The 8,728-nt window shown below is 32.2% G+C and overlaps 1 pseudogene; it reads left to right on the top strand.

Annotated features, from left to right (window-relative positions):
- Positions 1-197: 197 nt before the first annotated feature.
- LOC134267417 (alpha-(1,3)-fucosyltransferase C-like) lies at positions 198-7,090 on the top strand (annotated as a pseudogene).
- Positions 7,091-8,728: the final 1,638 nt, after the last annotated feature.

Here is an 8,728-nt window from a genome sequence, read left to right as displayed (position 1 = left end):
TTATGGCCTTTGAGCAGGGAGGGTTCTTTATCGTGCCACACCTGCTGTGACACGGGGCCTCGGTTTATACGGTCTCATCAGAAGGACCGCCCTATTTAGTCGCCTTTTACGACAAGCAAGAGGGTACTAAGGACCTATTCTAACCCGGATCCCCACGGTTCTTAGATATTATATAGCATGCACTGACTAATAAGAATGTGATTTGCATTAGAGACTGAATGAAGTCAATTTTTATGTAGTTGTGTATTAGTACTACATGCATATTTTGTACTAAAGATAAGCAGATGAGGATAAACAGATATTGTCCGAGAAGGTAGGCGTAATATGTTTCAACAGATATTTTCCTACATGGTAAAGTAAAGTTTTTTTTCATGTTCATATTTTCCAAAACAAAGAACTATATGCGGTATATTGCATATATTTGCCCCCACAAAATTCAAATTTTGAAAACTTCCTGAAATGTGCTGAATTCAATAAATTGTATGAGAAATATAAATTAACAGAAAATATTATAGTGTCAAAGCAGTGTATTCACAATTTTTGTTGACGTCACAAACTAGTCCGATTTTATATCCTTTTTCAGAAAGAGGACAAAATAGACAAAATTTCAATAGTCTAGTCAAATTATCAAATTTTCCATCAAAATGTGAACTAATTGCAACAGTTTCAAAATTTAGTTTTAATCAATCTATGATATGATCTGAATATATAACAAAAAGTTTAGAAAAATTTATACATGGGAAAAATGAAAAATTGGGGTCCTTATTGGGACGTATTGTGTTCACTCTGATTAAGTGTTAAACGAACAATGTAAAGTAGAGACTTCTATACTGGTTTAAAAAAAAACAAGTAAGTAGAGAATAAAACTTAACTGAATATACTGAATTGGACAAATATTAAACATTGGTTACTATATGTGTTGGTTGCCATGGAAACAGTATAAATTGAGAATATCACCTACTTTTGAACAATGAACCTTTAAAAACACGAATACAGTCACTACATTAGTTTACACACATACTCAAAATGCATTCTTTTGCCATAAATCTTCAAATAAATTATTTAGAAGATTTATATAAAAAGTTGGTAACCATGGATACATTATAAATTAATTTTACATGAAAAATTTCGGTATTTAGCAATGCTAAGTATAGCACAAATATACTCAATCACCAAAAGTTAAGAAACGATAAAAATGTTTTAATTCATATGAAAGGTAATATCCGAAAATAATTAGGAGCAGATTTAGAGGGGTCAGGGGACATCCCCCAATAAGAATTTTTATATGAAAAGGTAGCAGAAAATGACCCCCCCCCCAAAAAAAAAAAAAAAAAACTGAATCCCTCATGTATCTGCAAGGTTTTCCCCGTATATGAAGAAAATTGACATGTGTGAAGATCTCATAGAACTCCATTCCTCCCCGAAATAGATTTATATGTTTTTATTCTGGATTAGGTAGGTTGTTATTTTTTTTTTTTTTTGTAAAAAAATATTCTGAAATCTGAATTTTTTTTTTACGCACAGCAAAGCTGTTCCCCATAGATTACATTGTAGTTGTGTTTTCTTCCCTTCAGAAAATTTTATTTCAGCACGTGACACCAGTTTTGAGTCCCTGCAATATGATTGGTTGGTAACTTGTATAAAATGCTCAGAAATAAAAAAAAAATACTCTGTTTACATCAGTATCATAAAATGCTTGTACACTATAATGAGTATGATGGTTCTTGCTTGATCAGAACTTGAACCCACCCTATACCCGGGTACCCTACAGGGTATTTCTTTTCATGAGTTTAATAAAAGTGCTATCTTACTTATATCAAGTGGATCAATGTATTTCTTTTTACCCTCCATATAAGGAAACCACGCCCTCCGGTGTGTTAAGAACATATCAACATGCTGTCAATGTTGCTTCATGGATGGTGATATTCCAAAAAATATTTCAAGATTTTTTCAGTGTACTTACACCCTCAACTACATTCAATAATATGAAGATAAGATACGTTTTAGGATAAAATCTGAAATTGTTATCCCTTGAAAATGATCATTGTTGACCAAGATGTAGCCGAATCAACAGTTATTAAATTGCATCGAGTACAAAATATCGTGAAATGTGCATGCAAAGGTTCTGCGCAGTTAATAATTATTATATTGTTACCCTTCTTAAATCTTAATGTATTTCAAACCGTTGCTATTTAATGTTACTTGAAGAGGGTGGGGGCAATTGAAAGCACACAGTAGATTATTTTATTCTTATTAATAAAAAAAATCTAAGGTCAAATTAAACCACTTACACAAATGGAATGAAGTAAAAGAGAGCAAGCCAAGTATTTGTTTCAAGGAAGAATAAAATGTTAAACTCTTGGTAGATACTGGTAGTCAATTTTTACTTGTTCAAATTCATATGTAAAAGTATCATTGTTATATTTTCCCCAAATATTTTTTTCCTAACAGTAATAGAAATTATAAGACTTTGGCTTTAATCTAGGAAATCACCCGCATTGTGCAGTGGTTAGAGCATCTGCTCTAGAGTTGCAAAGTAAGGAGTCGATCCTTACGTCGCGGGTTCGAATCCCACTGTGGGATGTGGAGACCGGTCGGACAAGACCGTATAAACTGAGGTCCCGTGTCGCAGTAGGCACTGGCGCGAAAAAGATCCCTCAATGCTTAATGGCTCTAAGTGCTGAGTATAGAACAAAATGTGCAGCTCTCCACTGGCATGGGATGGCGTCTCCATATGCATGAAAAATTCTCGAGAGGGACGTTAAACAATATACAATTATAGTAGAAAGATTCACGCCCATCTACTTTTCTTTTTTCAATGTTGCTCTTATTAAGAAGTGACTTTGAAAGTGTTCCAAATTGTTCACATTCTAAAGCATGCTCATGGAAACGCTGTTATCACCAGTCCCCATAAAAATGTAAAATGGAGCTTCAATAAGTGCCGCATCAGGCATTTTACTATTGCAAAAATGACCATATGATCTACAAGGAGAAGTTAAGTTTTCAAAAATGGGTTTAAAATATTTTGTTAAAAAATTATATTGAGAATCTTAAAAAAGAGCATTTAAGCATTTAATTCTATCTAAACGATGCCATTTGAATTATTTCCATTACTATAAACATAATGCAGCTTTTGTACATGTATAGATGCAAAGTGCAGTCTTTATAGAGAAAAAGGTCAATAGCAATTGACTATTTATATAAGGTTTGCTACTCTTTACAAAAGCAATAAGCAGTAAATCTGGAGAGCAAAAAACTGTTTGAATCACACAGTTCAAATTTAAGTTCCGGAGTTGCCTGAATTGAATTAAATATTTGATTTTTTTTAAACCTTGAGACCTTCAAATCAAATCCTGTTCATGTGATTCCATAAATTCTGTACTCTTTATTTCAAAATGATAAATTTCTATAAATTTTCTAGATATTTAACCAAAATATATTCTGTGATGATGCAATTGTAACAACTCTGATATACATTGTACATGTACTTGTCTGATAAGCTTCCTTGCAGAATTCTTTAGAAAAGGCTGTTTTGACTTATTTTGTATACAAACTGTGATCCATACTTTTTTTGTTTCTTGTGTATAAATTCCAAACTACTTGGGTATAAATATCCATTAGGTGCTGACAAATAAAATGAAAGTAAACACATTCACATTTAGGAATTTCACATACATGTATATTGTGAATACAAAGACCGTTCCATACTTTTTTGTTTACATCAATGGTAATTGCAACCATTATACAGCTGTTACACATGTGTAGATAATATATTTGGCCGGTGTGGAAGTCAAAACTTCACTTCTTTGAAAATCAAAATATATAATTTTTTTGATTTAGTTTTGATTGCATAACAAACTACAGGTTAAAACAACAACTTTTAATGCTAATTGGCTATATTGTTTACAGGCTGTCTGTCATAGAAAGCTCATGTAGAAAAAGTATGGTGTGCAAATGGGTAATTCTAAATTCATATTGATCCCTAATTTTAATCTTTCGATTTCCCAACTTTCCCATGAGTGAATTTTTCTAAACTTTTTATATGTGAGTTACTAATAGCTTATCTACAAATCTGCATTAAAATATAAACTGTTGCAATTAGTTCTCATTTTTCAGTAGAATGACTAGACTACAACAATTTTAGCTTTGAAATTTATAGAGCGCAAGTTTGTTCAGGACTAATATTGACATATTTCATTGATATTATCATTCTACACATTATATCAAAATATTGATCCTGAACACACATGCGCTTGGTGACTTTTACTCAAAATACCGACGAAATATGTACATTTTTCAGTAAAATTCATAAAAAAACTGAAATTTACGTTATGTTTGTGACGTCATTACGTACATATGGCGTCATTACTTATGGAAATATTCAGTGCTTTGAAGTCAGCATATACTCCCCTGTTTAAGAACTTAATTAAATATATCTCCATCAAAGTTTGATTGGGGGGGGGGGGCAAATATTGATTATTACCGAACAAAGTTCTTTATATAGATAGATGTACAAGAAAAAAAGTCCAAGCTGTCACGGTTAAGATGCTGCTAGTGATTTAAGTTTGAAAGATTTAAGACCAAGGTTGTTTCTATAAGACAGTACATGTGTATGTTGAGATATATAGGATTAAAGTTGTTTCCTAGACAATACATGTGTATGATTACGAAATGGTCAGATAAAGTCTTTTAAAGGGTTGTTCTATACATTGATAAATCTAAGATATTGTGTCAGCAGAAAGTCTATTTCTGTGCAAGCTTACTGATATGATACAAGTTTAGGCATAATAATTAAGAAATAACCAACGATGTTTAAAGTTCTTCCGGAATTGAACTTAGTTGGTCACGTGATAAAATCCTGTGACGCCCGAAGGGATTCTCAGTAGACTGATAACGTACTGACTAAGTTAATTTTCAAGTAATTATTTTAACATTGTCGTTTATTACTTATATTTACATTTGAGACAAATAAATTCCGAGTAAAACTGCATTTATTACACAAACGGGCCGCTGTGTTGCTATGTTGTGACTCACAGTGACCTAAAAGGTGTTTGGTCTTAAAAGTTCACCTCGCTTCACCATTTGAATGTTTACATTCATACTTAGCAGTTCAGTTTAAGAGGTATCTATTTAAAGTGAAAAAAAAAAAACAATGATCGGTGTTAGGAATAATTTTACTATTTCAAGACTTCTTAATATGTTTGAAATCAAAAGCAGTGGTATCAACTGTTTTGTTTACATAACTCTAAAGGAATTTCGGGTTGAAAAGGTAAGTGCGGTAATTGTTTCATATGCTCAATAAGTTTTAATGTTCGCCATACACCATGCAGACACTCGTTCAATGTTCACAATACATATATATGAATGTTTAATTTTTTTCATTTTACTGTAAAATGACATATTTTTGTAGGGTGAAAGTTTCTAAGTTTGAGAAAAAAATCTTGGTTTGTGGGGACTTGATTTCGTTAATGGAAAATGTTTAAGCAGTATATTATGTATATATTAAATTTTACCTTTCGTAGTGGTCATAAATTCGTGGGTCTCTCCTTGCCTCAAAAACAATGAAAATTTAATCCCCACGAAATTTAGTGATTTCACAGTATATTAAAAGGAAGAAACATTCTACGCCTTCTTTTTTCGATGAACGCTCATTTTAGCTTCTAATGCAAGTAATCGTTGAAATACATCAAACGTTTTTTTCCCCTAAACTGATTTATCTTTGTACATGTGTATAAAATTAAAAAATGTTGCTGGTTTATCTATGCAAGAAAACAACATATACATGTAAGGAAACATTATCATACACTTATATATAATTAAGACCTTTGACATGGAATAAAAATAACTTTCTGTATAGAATATTATAATTAGGTATAATAATATCTCTTTGATCAGAAATTATTTGCTTTTTTAACTTTCCTTTATCGTTTTTGGTTTTAATTGGTTTTTTTTAATTATTTCAGTGCGCTCAGAGGTGCTCGAAAGGAATCGTGTTTTTACATCACTGTGTTTTATAACAATACTATCTTTTGTTATGATCCTGTTTCTGATTCCAAGTACAGAACGTCCTTTACTTACCTTCTTCACTACATTAGATACACATGACTCGACAATCAACAATACAAATATGACAAATAAAGTATTCAGTGACTCACTTCCAAGGTTGTATCGCACACATTGGTTTCAAGCTGAGGAATACTATGTAGATCAGCTGCGGTATTACGATAGTACACAATGCTCCATACCGGAATGTGTTTTAGAAACAAATGTTTTCAATGCTGATATCGTGTTATTCAGTCACAGACGTATTCCTAAAAAAGTAATTAAGAAAGAAAAAGGACAAATCTGGGTGTTCAACACGGCAGAAAGTCCGTATCACACTGAACGACCAAACAAAGAATGGATGAAACATTTTGATTTATCCATGTCGTATATGGAGGAATCGGATATTTATGTGCCATTCTACGGTAAGCTGCAACAAATACAAGAACCCGTCATCACAAACTACACTGGAATACTCAGCAGGAAAATTAAAGACGCCGTGTGGGTTTCAAGCCATTGTCCAACTCCTTCAAGAAGAGAAAAATTAGTTGAAGAGCTAAGTAAATACTTAAAAGTGGATACATTTGGCAGATGTGGAAATAAAAAATGTGGCAAGCAATATGATAATTTGAAGGGGTGCCAGGACATATTCGAAAGAGAATACATATTCTTTTTTTATTTTGAGAATTCACTCTGCAAAGGTTATACAACAGAAAAACTGTTTTCACTTTTTTAAACCGTGCTCACGTAATACCTGTTATTAACGGACCAAAGGACGCCGGTCAATATCTTCCTAAAGGAACCTATATTAACAGTCAGGATTTTCCTACTGTCAGACTTTTAGCCAAAGAATTGATCAGAATAGGTTCTAATGAAACGGAATACATAAGCTACTTAATGGAGAAGGACAAATTCATTCCACAATCTTTTCGAAAAACTGTGTTTGATGCTCAGTGTGATTTATGTAAATATGTAAGGGACGTTTATAACGGGAAAAAGACGAGGAGAAATAAATCCTGGCTCAATGTTTTAAATCCAGATGTATACTGTAAAAGCACAAATATTCGTGGGGGATTAAATTTCGTTTATTTCGTTGTTAACAAAATTCAACGAAATTAAATCCCACACGAAATTCTATCTGACTATATATTGAGTAGGGTAAGTTTAAAACAACGAAATTAAATGCACACGAATTTTTTTTTTCATGACAAAACAACGAAATTTTATACCCACGAAAATTTGTGCTTCTACAGTATTGCACGAAAGGCAGATAAGGAATAGAAAATATCAATGTTGTAAATTATATTCTGAAATATTTATAGTTAAACATTGCAAAAATAAAAATAAGCGAGTGAAAAGGAATTTGAAACAGGAAGTAAAATAATGTATTAAAAATGGATAAAGAACTCAAAAAAAATCATTAGACAATATAATATTGCCTTGTAATTGTCTCCTTAATGTTTTTTTTATATAATACTAGTAAACGGTTATATTCTTTATATAATTCACGTAGTGTTTGTTCACGTGTATTGAAATTATAAATAAGTAAGAGTCTACGGACAATTGTTAGTTGAACAGACCTGAACATTATCGACGAAAGAATCAAAAACGCCTTGGGTGAATTAAAACCTTAAACGACGTAAGAAGCAATTTATAGTGACTACTGTATAATCCAACACCTGTCCAATCCATCACACTTTGAATCCTGACGTTAAATGTCTTTCCCATTTTACAATTTTTCATGTTTTATACACTTTGCAATCCAAGCCTCTGTCTATTCCAACACAAAATTCGTATCCCAGTACATGTTAGATAAGACAGGTTTCACTAAACTACATTCTATGAAGCCTAATGAAAATCATCGAAAAATAAATGAAATTGATAATTTTATGAATAAAGAAAAACCCAGATACCAACCCCATGGGTGTCGTCGTTTGCTATCTTGTTTTGATCCTATTTTTTGGATTAAAAACGCCGTTTTAACTTATGTTTTCTTATTCCAAAATCATTTCAATTTCAATGAAACATATGGAGAAAAACAGCAGTATTCAAGATTAAAAGTCAATAAATCAATACAAAACAGAAGCCGAGCAAACACAGACCTCCAAACATCAGAGGTGGGATCAGGTGTCATGGAGCAAACGGCGGGTGTGACCGGGCCGCAGGGGATGCTCATTCCTCCATGACTCCTGATCCCACCTCTGATGTTTCAGAGTTCCGTTTTTGCTCTGATCCTACTTTGTATTGTTTTACTGACTTTGATATTGAATACTGCTCGTTATTTCCGTATCCTTCATATCTTTGTTGAAACCCCTTTGTGGATATACATGTATATCTATGTATCTCTGCTACAATTTTAAATATATAGTATTTCAATCTGACTCTGTTGACAAGGAAAAATGAAAAAAAGTTTTTTTTTTAAAAAAAAGCTTAGTCAAGAATGTCCATCAATCTGATGCATGCGTCACATGAATTATATGTCAGTGTGCCAATAAAATAGTTTCCTCAAAAAAGCATAAAAATGGTGTTGGAAGACACTTGTGTAGAATGTACAATGTAATACTTGTGTTTGTACGATCTAAGTTGTTCAAAACATTAATTTGTAGAATAAAGATTTACAGTTTATGTAATATATACAAATGTATGCAGTATCTTGTTTAGTTGAGTTAACTGAATGGTGGAATCA

This window comes from Saccostrea cucullata, unplaced genomic scaffold (genome assembly GCF_032062105.1).
Source record: "Saccostrea cucullata isolate Sc308-1 unplaced genomic scaffold, CSIRO_AGI_Scuc_v1 ctg9617, whole genome shotgun sequence".
NCBI lineage: Eukaryota > Metazoa > Mollusca > Bivalvia > Ostreida > Ostreidae > Saccostrea > Saccostrea cuccullata.
Note: the sequence above shows the minus strand (reverse complement) of the source record. Positions and strands in the feature narration are given on the sequence as shown.